Genomic DNA, 13512 nt, shown 5'->3' with positions numbered 1-13512 from the left:
AGACTTTGCTTCTTTTAGGCTTATGTCTTGTAGAATTCATGCTCTCCTGAAGTTAGAGGGTATTATTAAATCATTCCATAAAACTCATATAAGGGATGGTATATACCATACAAGGAACTGAAGCCAAAGAAAATAAGGAAGGTGCACCAAAGGATGTGCGGTGTATGCTTTAGTTTCATAAACATCCCTTCCCACATTTGGAATGATACTAAAATGCTAAAAAGTCATCTCCAGCTGAGCGTGATGGGTGGTGAATGGCATCCTTTTGAAAATTGCTGGAAAATAATTTCTCAGGCTCACTTGAAATCCTGAAGGGACAACTCCCAGACATGTGAGGAAAGTGGTTTGGATTTCTGGCCTATTGGGCTTACAGCATTATGATCCATGAATGAAACTGCCAGTTGGCCCTCATAAGCAGCAGCACTGGATCCCTGAATACTGAAGAAGGCTGAGAGAGCAAGTGGACTGTAGCAATTAATTTGTGACCCCTCGTGAGCAGTATCGTATTGAAGGGATGGGATACAAATATTTTAAATAAATTTTGAAAATAAAATATGGGGGTGGGAAGTCTGACTTTCTAAGAGTTATCGTCTAGAAGGATTTATGGTAATGCCCTTTTTGTAGCCCAAAGTATGCATGTTGCATGTGGCACTGAGAATCTGGCAGCTGATCATCAGCAGAGAGAGCCGGTGAGGTGTAGTGGTTGGATTAGGGCTAGAAGACCCAGGTTTAAAACGCTACTCAGTTAAGAAGCTCACTGTGTGACCTTGGACCAGTCACCATCTCCTGGCCTAACCTACTTCTCAGGGATTGTTGTGAGGTTACCAAAAATGGGATGAAATGAATAAATATTGAGGACACACGCAAGCATACCCATGGCTGCAGCATAAATAGTTGCTAGTCATCTTGAATTGTCAAAAGGTAAGGCAAGATATAAATATTTTCAATGCATAACAATGTAAACTCAGGTAATGAAAATGTGATGAAGATTCCTAGGTCCCAGAAGTATGGCGGACACCTCTGGATTTGATTCTAAGTGGTGATCAGCATCTAGTTCAAGGAGTAAGCATTATTGAGCCACTTGGCACTAATAACTACCAACACACATGTAGATGAGGAAATCCACCCACTCCCCTCCAGCTCAGTAACATTTTATCAACCTGTATGTTCAAAAGAAACCACAAGATCCTAGTTTGATATCGGTCTTGGTCTGTATGCTACCTACCTGGAAGTATTTTGAACAAGGCTCAGGAAAATGTCACAATGCAAGCCTATATAATGTAGAAAGGGAAGCAGCACTGATTATCAAAGAAACTAAGGAAAGTGAAGCAACTTCGTCTTTGAAGGTCAATATAGCCTGAGTGAGAGCAGCATAGAAGACCAAAAGGCAGTACTTGATTAAAGGTTACATAGGAAGCTGCCATATACTGAGCCAGACCATTGGTCTATCTCGCTCAGTATTGTCTTCACAGACTGGCAGAATCTTCTGCAAGGTTGCAGGCAGGAATTTCTCTTGGCCCTATCTTGGAGAAGCCAGGGAGGGAACTTGAAACCTTCTGCTCTTCCCAGAGTGGCTCCATCCCCTGAGGGGAATATCTTACAGCTCTCACACATGTAGTCTCCCATTCATATGAAACCAGGGCAGACACTGCTTAGCTATGGAGACAAGTCATCCTTGCTACCACAAGACCAGCTCTCCTGGTCTTGGCCTTGGCAATAGTCTTGGCAATAGAGAGGTTCTGCCATACTCCATGCATGTAGATGTTTCTGTATGTGTGTAGAAAAAACACCCACGAACAGTAACTGCCTGCAACATATGACTCAAATCTATTCCATCATTGTTGGTGCTAATCCAAAAGGATTGAATATTGTTGGTGCTGATCCAAAAATATGGAATCCTAATGCATGTTCTTACTGCCAAACTAACAGAATTCACCTCACATAATTGCACTGTGATTTCTAGACTTCTATAATGCCGTCACAGGGAGGCTTTAAACCAGAACCAGTACCTACAGAACAACTTGCATTGCAAAGGAAATCTGATTCAGTAGAAGAGAACTCTCAGTGGATAGGGAATAGGCAATGGAGATGAAGGAAGGAAGTTGCCTAGCAGTGGCATTATCAGCAATTCAGGCTGCCCATGTGAGAATCCGTTTTCGGTAGGTAGTGATTATGGCTGGATGAGCAATCAGCCTTGTTTGTGCAAATGGAGATTCAGATGTCAAATGGCATAGCTGCTGCTGCAGACTACAGCTTGCTTATCTGCAAAAGTTACAGCAGCAGCTAATGACAAATGGCACATGTATGTTATTTTCAAGTTTAGTTGTACTTTGGCTGCCCCAAACAAGTGCAGCTTCTTGATACAAAGAAACACTTTATAATGTTTAATTCATTTCACACTTTTGCAGCACCATTAGCTATTTTTCCCCCCATTACTTTTTTTGGTTTTAATTTTTGGTTAACAAGAAACAAATGTCAGTATTTTAGGTAAATTAATATGCTTGCTTCGGTCTACTGAGTTTCATTAATAAAATGTTATTTAGGGCTTCTCACACAAATGACATAAAAATCATTGATAGTCATGTTGGTTCATGAGAAAAAATCCAGTAGCCACAGTTCTAGTAATACCTTATTAGGACCAACTAAAATTACATAAAACCTTAAGCAAACTTTCAAATTATCAATCGGGCAGAGAATAGCAGTAAAAGAGTAATATGAGAGTCTTCATATTTGAAAAGCTCAAGATTAATTGTAGGTGGTACACTAGGTAGAGAATCATTAGAAGCCAAACTGGTAGTATTACAGGAGCAGCCATTATGATAAATTATAGCTTCATTATAATTATATAATTATAATTATGTCCTATTATAACTATGGGGGAGCAGCCATTGTTGTCTCTGAACTGTAACTACTGAGCATCATGAATGGGAAGTAATTCCCTGAGGGCCTTGAACAAAGAGATCCAGGTAGTTTAGGTGGTGGTGGGATTCTTGCTCATCCCATTGACCTTGGAGGTGAAGACTCCCATCCTGTCTCTGATGCGTCTATAGTTAGGACGTGCATTGGCACTGGGGAATGGAATGAGGTTTCTGTTGTCAGATGTCGTGTCTGTGCCCACCAGTGTACTGACTGGCAGATTTCTCACAGTAAGTGAAGATGGATGGTTTGAGAGTCCATTTGTGGATTAAATTGCTGGAGGGACCAGTTCTGTAGTATCCAGGAATGTAGACACGCATGAGGAATGATGTGATTGTGGAGGCCATGTAGCCTAATAACTGTTGGATTGTTCAGGCCTGCTGATGCGCTGCTTGTGTTACTCTAGCGGCCAGGGGCGTATCTAGGGTAGGGCAGGCAGGGCACATGCCCTGGGCGCCACTTGAAGGGGGGCGCAAATTCTTAAAATTATTTTTTTTTTAAAGAAATGGCCACCAAAAACAAAATGGCCACTGCACATGCTCAAATGGCCTCTGTGAGGCCCTAGGTCATGCCAGGCCTTGCAGAGGCCATTTGAGCATGCACGGTGGCCATTTTGTTTTCAGCAGCCATTAAAAAAAAATTTTTAAAAATGGCCACAGCACATGCTCAAATGGTCTCTGCGAGGCCCTAGAGGCCAGCAGTGGGAGGGGTAACCTTTGCAGATGCCCCCTGCCCCTGGCCTATAGGTAGCACCCCAAAGGGGCTACAGGTAAAAAATAATACTTTAATATAATATGCCACTGTACACATATTCAGTTTGGCACTATGTACAGAGAATCAGGGCTTGTGAATACTGAGCTGAAGCTTATGAGCTAGGATGGTATTCATTTGCTCTTACTTTGCTTCTTGTGATAAGTGAGTTAAATATGGTGTCTTAATAATATGGCTATTAATGGTGAGTTTGTCTTTGAATCAGTGTGAAATCCTTAGTATTAAGGCCCACTGGGAGTTTCTTGCTCTCTTTCTCTCATTTTAACTGTCTTTCTGAAATATTAGAATATATTCTAAGCAGTGACACAGTTTACTCTGCATAGCCTTTAATTATTTTCAGAGTATCTGGGAAAAGCCAAATTCTCGATTTATTTTTAAAACTTATGTAATAGTGATGCTACAATGCATAGTAGAGAATTAGACAGGCACTTCTGTTTAGTTTTCCAAGTACACCTCCACATAGTATTTGGGTATTTCATGAGCCCCAGCATAGTGAAATTTGTAGTTTTCCAGCAATTTTTGGTCTGGCTACATCCGCTGCTAAATAGTTTTTGAAATTTTAAAAGATTAACGAGCTTGACATATTTTTCAGCTGATATTATAGTAAAGTTATCTGAAAGATGGGTGTCAGATGTTTGGACAGGGGGCGCAATTTCAGTGCTTGTCCTAGACACTATTTTCCCTAGATACGCTTCTGCTAGCGGCTAGAGTGTATATGGCCTGGATCCGTTGTTGAGGTAGGTAAATCATGGAATAGATCTAGAGTGGAAAAGGAGTCCTATGAACTCTATTCATCTGGTGAGGGGTGAATTGGACGTCTGTTGATTGATCTGGAGACCTAGGTGGGTGAGTAGGTCTAGGGTGGTTGTGACTGCTGCCCAGTCATCTAAGTACAGAAATAGTTGGGTGCTCTGTTGTTGTGGAAAGGCTACCACTGGGGCCATGCACTTCATAAATACTCTGGGAGCGGATACTAGGCCAAAGGGTAAGGATTTGAGTCAGTGTGTCCCTTCCAGCTTTGAAACGGAGGTATTTTCGGTGGTGGTAGTATGAATCCTTGAAGTCTAAAGAGACAAACCACATACCTTTCTGGAGAAGTGTGAAGATGATGGGAACCGTGACCATATGGAAACATTTTTGATACATTGTTTCAGTTCTCCGAGGTCCCAAGATTGGCCGGAAGCTGTCATCATTTTGAGGGATGATGAGTAAAAGCCCTCTTCTCAAGGTAGGGGCTGTGGGGATTGGCAGAGATAGAGGGGGGGTGCAGGAAAACTCTAGTGCACAGCCAGTCCTTATGATGGTGAGGACCCATGGATCTGTTGTGATGTTTTCCCATTTTTGACAATAGGGGGGTCCCTGTACTGGTCAAGAGACGATAGGCGGGTTCCTATACTGGTCAAAAGATCATAGTCGTGGTTTTTTTAGAGAAGGGGGTGGATGGTTAGAGTAGTGGTTAGTGGTTAGTGGTTAGAGTGCTGGACTAGGACCGGAGAGACCCCAGTTCAAATCCCCATTCAGCCATGATACTTGCTGGGTAACATTGGGCCAGTCACTTCTCTCTCAGCCTAACCTACTTCACAGGGTTGTTGTGAGAAGAAACTTAAAGTATGTAGTACACCGCTCTGGGCTCTTTAGAGGAAGAGCGGGATATAAATGTACAATGAATGAATGAATGAATGAATGAATGGTTTATGTTTTTGTGTTGAAGTCCTTTGTGTGTTGTAAGGCTGTCTCTTGGTGTACTGGGGGTGCCTTTGGCCTCAAAAGGAGCAATCTGAGGATGAGAATTGGGTAGCGGGTCTTGATGGTTGGTTGCAGGTCCACTGATTGAGTCTGCTGGTATGTAAGGTGGGCGTTTGATAACTCATGAAATGTGCTGTGTTCCCCAGTTTCTGGATTTTCTGTAAGGTACCGTCTGTTTTCTCCCACAAAAGGGCATCCCCATTGAAGGGTAGGTCCTCAATGTGGGAAAAGGCTTCATGGGTGAGTCCAAGGGACTGGAGCCAGGCATGTCACCCAATTGTGATAGATATGGCCATCACCTATCAGGCGCATTCAGCTGAGTGCTTTGCTGAGTATAGTTCTTGTTTAGCCAGGTGTATATCGTCTCCTTCAGGAAGACTTTGGCTGAGTCCTTCTTGTCCTGGGGAATGTGGTCTAAAAACAGGGCCAGCTTTTCCTGCAGGAAGTGGTTATACCTGGCATTATGAGCCTGGTAGTCTGCTATTTTGAAGTGAACCTTTCCAAAGGTGTCCAGTTTCTTGCCTTTGCAGTTAGCTGGTGTAGATGCTGAATGTATTCTGTTTTTGGAAACAGATGTTTCCACCACCAACAAATTGGGGGTGGGTGTTTCTGGAGGAACTTGCCCATTTCCTCTTGTTCTGTGAACACTATAAAAAAAATTCTAGGCGTTTGGTCGGTTGTGGTAGTGAGGACAGCTTCTGCCAACATGCTTTTGCAATTTCCATCAGCGCAGTATTAATGGGCAGAGAGATTAGGGAGCAGGCCTCAGTGTCAATGAGACCAAAGAGCAGGTCTAGTTCTCCCTTGCTTTGTTGTGATTGTTGGACTCCTAGGGAGGTCACCATTCTGGAAATGTAATTTGCATACAATTGATAGTCCTCAGCAGGGAAGCCTAACTTAGGGTCCACCATGAAATGGGGTGGGGTGGGGGGCAAAACCCCCCAAAATGTTATTTCTGAATGGGTGGATTGTCTTCTTCCTCACCCTCAGAGTCATGTGCTGAGCTAGATTCCTTCTCACTCTGATCTACAGGGGTAGGATCTGTGGGCATTGGATATGCCTGGTTTCTCAGGTTGCTGTGGTTCTAGTGGTTTCGGGACTGACAGTGAAGGCTGAGATCCTGGTCCTGGTGCTCTCAGGAGCGATAGTTGTGGGACAATTGGGCAATGAGGAAGTGCTATCAGCTTTGATCATGGTGCCTTCAGTTGCCTATGTGGGAGTGGTCTCTCTGGTTGAGTTTGAGATGGTTCTTTGGGGACTTGGAATATTTGTACAGAGGGCCTGGACAGTGATCTGGATCAGTCTGTATGCTGATGCTGGTGACTCCACTGTTGGTGGATAGGATATGGCTCTCGATACCGATCCGGTGATTTGTAGGAGTCGCGGTCCATCCTGTCATCAGGTTTGTTGGAATGATGATACGGACCTGCTTCCTGGTAATGTCTGTGATCTGGGCGTCTGTCCCAATTCCTGTAGTACTGTTCGGGATAATAACCCGTCTGTGGTCTGGATAGAAGTTGAGCGATAGTAGTTGAGTAGGGCAATATGGTCTGGCACGGGACTGATCATAAGGGTCCCTTCTTTGAACTGAGTTATTTGAGTGTGGAATGCCAGCTGTCGAAATATATAAAGAACAAATCAGAGGATGAGGTTGTTTCAATGTGGGAACCGTTTATACTTTATAATTCAGTGCATGGTTTAACGCCGCATCCGAGATTTGTTTTATCTTTGTAAATAAGGCTACAAGTTCTATATTTTTAACTCTGAGGTATATCCAACTACGTAGATATATTATCTAATGAAAGATTAGAATGAAATGATAAGAGCGGGAGAAGTAGAGTCCAAGTTGATATATTGGTTGGTTGTGAGATGTCTTATGTGCTTTCTTTTCTTTTTTTCTGTGAGTTAGTGTTTGTTTGTTTGTTTTTGATTTGTCTGAAATGAAATGAAATATATATATATATTTAAAGATATGATAGTCAAAGTCAACGGTACTGAGGTACTGGGTGTTGATGTTGAGGCAATTGGAGCCATAGGCTTGAGAGGAAGGCTATGAGATGGGCCCAAGGCCTGGGTGGCTGTGGCATTTGTTTTGTTTGGTAAGACTGTCCGTATAGGGAGCGAACCTGAGGACAGGGATTGAGGACACCACAAAGTTTCCTCCACCAAGCTCTGCATGGTGGCAGACTGTAAGCCACTTGACAGAACTGTAGTGCTTGTTCCCAGAGTGCAATCTGGAGGCCCTGTTTTTGTGAGCCTGTTTGGTAAATTTCAGGCAATGTGGGCACGTGTCTATGATGTGGGCCTCTCCAAGGCAGAACAAACAGTGGTTGTGCCTGTCGGTTGAGGGCAGTTTGGCTCCGCAATGTGAGCACTGCTTGAATGTTACCTTGTTGGCCATATGCCGGAATGGTGATACCCTGACACTGCCCTGGATTCAGTGGGGGTGGGGGACATGAAGGAAAAACAAAATGCAAAACTTGGAGGAACGGAACACTAAAGTAAAGGAAATGTAGTAAAAAGAGAAAAAGAGAGAGGGAAGAGAATAACTAAACCTTTTTTTGCGGCGGTGGTGGTGGGGAGCTTGGAGCAATCCCAAATGGTGTCGATCTGTCAGCGGATGAAGAAAGACTGAGGGAGGGAAAGCCGACACATGTGCATATCGGGAGGGGAGGGGCCAATGGTGGATTACCGCATAGCTAGTATAGGCGGCCGCCTACGGCAGCAAATCTTGAGGAGCGGCATCTTGGAGGGAAACTTTATATATACCGGTATATATATATATAAAAACCTTTATAGATGCTGCTGTGTAGCGGCGGAGGCGCCACCCACCTCCTAAACCATCACAGCAGTTGAGGTCAGGCACTGGCGGCGAAAGAGGTCCTCCCTCAAGCTCGGCTTCCTCACAAATGAGGCAGAGCAGGTGATTTCAGGCCTCTGCACATGCACGCGCAGGTTTGCCTATGGGCAGCCAAAAGATTAATCTGCCTCTGGGAGGGGATACTGCCAAAAGACCTAGAGAGAGAGAAAGAAGCTTGGAGAGATTCTTTCTGATGTGGTCCCTGCGCAGGCGCAGAGCCCAATCATGTAAAGCACAGAGACCACATCAAAGAACCAACATGAGTGCCAGGAAGAAGTTCAGCTTCTGCTGAACTCTTTTAATCTTCATCTTAAGACTGCTATAAACTGCAGACCCTTAGGGCTATAACACCAGGCCTGACTACTACCATCACCAACTTCTTTACCCTTTGCTGCCTGATAACCTTTCTGCGGCTTACCTTTCTGTGGCTTTCAATACTATTGACCATGGTAGCCTTCTATCTGGGGGATTTGGGAATAGGTGGCACTGCTTTGCCGTGGTTCCGTTCCTATTGCTCCGGTAGATTCCAGATGGTGTCGCTTGGAGATAGTTGAGAGCTATTGTATGGTGTCTCTCAGGGCTCCATCCTATCTTCGATGTTTTTCAACATCTACATGAAACCACTGGGTGAGATCATCAGATTTGTAGCTGGGTTTTATCAATATGTTGATGACACTCAAATCTATTTCTCCATGACATCATCATAAGGAAATGACATAACCCCCCTAAATGCCTGACTAAAGGCAGTAATGGACTGGATAAGGGAAAGTACATTGAAGCTGAATCCAAGCAAGATGGAGGTATTCATGGTAAGGGGTCATACTTCAAGGGATGCGATAGATCTTCCTGTTCTGGATGGTAGGGATGTGCATGGAACTGGCGGGGGGATGGCTTTAAGGGCGGGGGAGGATGCACTCCCCCCCCCCCCGCCATGTTTCCCCTGTCAGCGCACAATTCCCTAAGAGCCTGTTGGGGCAGCAGCGTACCTTCCTGCCACCCCGTTCCGACACTAACCAGATGCAACCGGAAGTAGTAGCTTCACCTGATGAGATGCACATGAGCACACAGCATGCACAGTCGCAGCTACTACTTCTGGTTACATCCAGTAAATGTTGGAACGGGGTGGCAGGGAGGTACACTGCTACCTCAATGGGCTTTTTAGGGAATCTTGCGCCGGTGGAGGAAATGTGCATCCTCCCCCACCCTTAAAGCCACCCCACCCCCGCCGTCGAACCTTCAAGCCAGCCAAGGTTTGAATCGGTTTGGAGGCTCGTAAAAGGGCCTCCAAACCAGTCCATGCACATCCCTACTGGATGGGATTGCACTCTCCCCAAAGGAACAGCTATGTAGCTTGTGAGTGCTTCTAAACCCAGCCCTCACTCTGGTTTCTCAGGTTGAGGCTATGGCCAGGAATGCTTTCTATCAGCTTCAGTTGATACAACTACTTCCATTCCTTGAAGATTGTGATCTCAGAACTGTGGTACACTCTCTGGTAACCTTTAGGCTTGACTACTGCAATGCACTCCATACGTGGAGCTGCTTTTGTATGTAGTTCAGAAACTCCAGTTGGTTCAAAATGCAGGGGCTAGATTGGTCTCTGGGGTGTGTCAGGGAGACCATATTAGGCCTGTTGTACAACAATTGCATTGCCTACCAATAGGTTTCCAGGCAAAATATAAAGTTCTGGTGATTACCTTTAAAGCCTAAATGGCTTAGCCTAGGAGAGCACCTTCTTCTGCATGATTCCTACTGCACATTGAGATCATCGAGAGAGGTCCATATCTGTATGCCGCCTGCTTATCTGGCAGTGACTCAGGAGCGGGCCTTCTTCATATTCACTCCTGGGATATGGAATGCGCTCCCTATAGACATTCATGGTTTAACATCTTTGCCACCCTTCAAAAGAGCTCTTAAGACACATTTTTTCAACCAGGCTTTTAGTAATCTTTGAACGTTTTAAAATTTAAAATTGCTGTTTTGAATAGTTTGTTTTATTTTGTTGTTCTTGTGCTTGTTTTTGTGAACTGCTTAGAGCCTTTGGGGTCAGGTGGTATACACATAAAATAAAATAAAATAAAATAAAATAATTCTGTGAATTATTATTTTAATTCTAAAATAAAATTCTGTGAATTATTATTTTAATTCTAAAATAAACTAAACAATTCTCCAGAACTCAAAAGCTTGTTTAAGATTTTGTGTCATTTTGGTTGGTATGACTTCATTTTGGTTGGTATGACTAGAATTTTAGCATAAATAAATGGTGGAGAAGAGTTCAATTAAAGCTACATCTAAAAGCCTGTCCCAACCTCACAACATGCTGTAACTCTTTAGTGTTACCAAGTAACATAGCCCAGGATAACAGCATGAAAGCACATTCTTCTTTTCTTGTAGCATAAGACTATAAAAATGATCTATGAAATAAAATTCACAAGACTTTCTGCATAAGCTACTGACTTTACTCTAGAAAATCAAATTCACACTGCAGTAGCTGTAGGCATGAAGATATTTAGCTCTTTTGAGGGCACACTTCAGCTCTAAGTAATTCTCAGTGCCAGAACAATCAAGGAGCACATCAGGATAGTATTACCAGCGAACTCATGAAAATGCCAGCAGTTTGCAAAGGTTCAGCAGAAAGAATTTGGGTCCGCACTATGCCTAACTACGAACCTTCTGTCTCATTTCTCCCTTCTCCAGTGTTGCTGCTATGTTGCTGCTACTGAATGAAAGGAGTGCCTTTCCCTCTAGCCTCTTCTGTTCACATAGATGTGCAATCTTTTGTTCTTCACAAAGCTTGTACCTAAGGAATGTTTTTAGTAACTATAGTGTGTAAAAGTTGATCTGTATCCTTAGAGCAGACAAAATTCCAAGAAATTTAAAAGCAATCCACTAATAAGAACAAAATGCCCCTGTCTGCAGCCATACTTACTTTACAACATTGGGCTGGTTGAAATTAGGCCGAGTGCCATGTCTGTGGCTGAAAACAACAGCCATGGAAACTGTGTTCCAGTATTCTGCTCCCCACCCCCAATACTTATTCTCATTTATTCTGTTCTCCTGCCAGGAGGGGTAGCCTTCCACAAGGCAAGGTGAGGCAGTCACCTCAGGTGTTGTGTGAGGAGGGAAAAGGGGGGGGTGTGGCAAGTGGCAATCCCTACCCTCAGTGTTCCCTCTGACAGGGATTCCCAGATGTTGCTAACTACAACTCCCAGAATCTCCCGCTACAATGCTTGGGGATTATGGGAGTTATAGTCAACAACATCTAGGAATCCCTGTTAGAGGGAACACTGCCTGCCACCTATGGGCCTCTCTGGTGCCACCAGCCTACTGGGGCATGCTTTTCATTTTCCCATCCTCACCCTGCAGGGGCATGTGCCCCTTCTCTCCACCCATCAATGCGAGTAAGAAATGACTCTGCTGCCACTGCCTGGCTTGGTGCATCATATGAGTATGTTCATCTGCTACCACCACTGCCTTGGCAGCATGGCCTGAGAAAGCTGAGCATCTGCCCACAGATTGAGAGTGGGGTGGCATCTCTCTCTATATATATTTCTCCTGGGTGTGCCATGGAATGTGCGTCCTGGTGCCCAGCTGATTGGCTGGGCAGCGGAGGCGCCTGATTGGCTGAAGCGCACCCAGGAGAATTGGTCGCCGTGGCAGGCCCGGAGGCAGAGGCGAGGTGGTGGCAGGCCCAGCTGCGGTGGCGAGGCTGTGGGCCCGGCGGCGGAGACAGGCCTGGCCGTGGAGGTGAGGCAGCGGCAGGCCCAGCCACGGAGGTGAGGCGGCGAGGTAATGGTGGGCCTGGCCCCAGCGGCAGCACTCAGCCCAGCCTCAGCAGCAGCACTCAGCCCTGCAGTCTGGGCCCGGCACGGGCCGGCAGAAGACTGAGGCAGAAGGTGGGGGGGGGTAGAGGTAGCCAGCCCCAAACAGCGCACAGATGCTCTGTATGGGGTCGGCTAGTTCTCATCTATTATCCTTTGCTTCAGGCAGAAAAATGTCTTGGGTCCCTCCTGCCTACCACACACACACACACTTCTAGCATCAGAAACTGCTTCAGCACCTCCAGTAATGACATATTTTTCTGAACGGCTTACCAAACTCCTTTGTCTCCGACAAGCTAGCCCTGTTTACATGTTATGTTCAACACTCACACAATCTGTGTACACTGTACAGAGTTACAAATCTGTACGCAGGTACAATTATGAACATGTTAAGCTGAACACAGGTACAGCAGTACCCTTGCTATCTGTAACACGCATTTGAGGAACCTTTACCCAGGTTCATTTTAAAAATGAATGCAAGTACAGTCATTCACAAAAAAGCGTGTACAGACATCTGAACACTGGTGCAATGTAATGTCTGAATCAGGAAACTGTTGCCATGAATTCTGTTAGAAAGTAAAGCACTCTCTGCAACCAAAATTATGCACATACAATTCTTTAATTTGCCTAATAACACCAGGTTCCAGTCAGTGGAGTTTCTTGATGCAATTCTTGACACCAGCATGGTGTAGTGGTTAGAGTGCTGGCCTAGGACTGGGGAGACCCGAGTTCAAATCCCCATTCAGCCATGAGACTTGCTGGGTGACTCTGGGCCAGTCACTTCTCTCTCAGCCTTACCTACTTCACAGGGTTGTTGTGAGGAGAAACTTAAGTATGTAGTACACCGCTCTGGGCTCCTTGGAGGAGAGCGGGATATAAAATGTAAAAATAAATTTTTTAAAAATTGGAAACAGATGTGATATTTTTCACGTTTCCCACCTCCACTTAAATAGGGGAGGACTGCTCTGGAGGGTCAGTTTCCTCAGGAGGAGGGAGCATTGGAAACTTTCTGAAATATCTGTTAATTCACAAATATACAGACTGAGCAGGTAAGCAAGAAGTAGGCAGCATCTTCCCTCAACATCCACAACAGCATTCCTGGTGTTCCAGTTTAGAACCGTTTTCTGTTGTCAAATTCACTTTCCCCCCTTTTCAGATCTTTTTACCCACAAAGCACACTTAGACAGGGCCAATCAGTTCCAGAGCTTCTTCCCTCCTTCCAGGTCAGTGGGTGTGAGTGGCCATATATGTGGCTGAGGTGATCTGCTCCCTTGATCAGCCATTAGAAAACATAGTTAAGTCTGGAAAGGAGATTGCTATTAGCATGGTGCCATGGAAACAAAATGCACCACTAATGAGAGCTGCCCCCTCCTTCCCCTGTTTTCTGGGGGGTGAGATAGT

Source organism: Hemicordylus capensis, chromosome 2 (assembly GCF_027244095.1).
Source record: "Hemicordylus capensis ecotype Gifberg chromosome 2, rHemCap1.1.pri, whole genome shotgun sequence".
NCBI lineage: Eukaryota > Metazoa > Chordata > Lepidosauria > Squamata > Cordylidae > Hemicordylus > Hemicordylus capensis.
Note: the sequence above shows the minus strand (reverse complement) of the source record.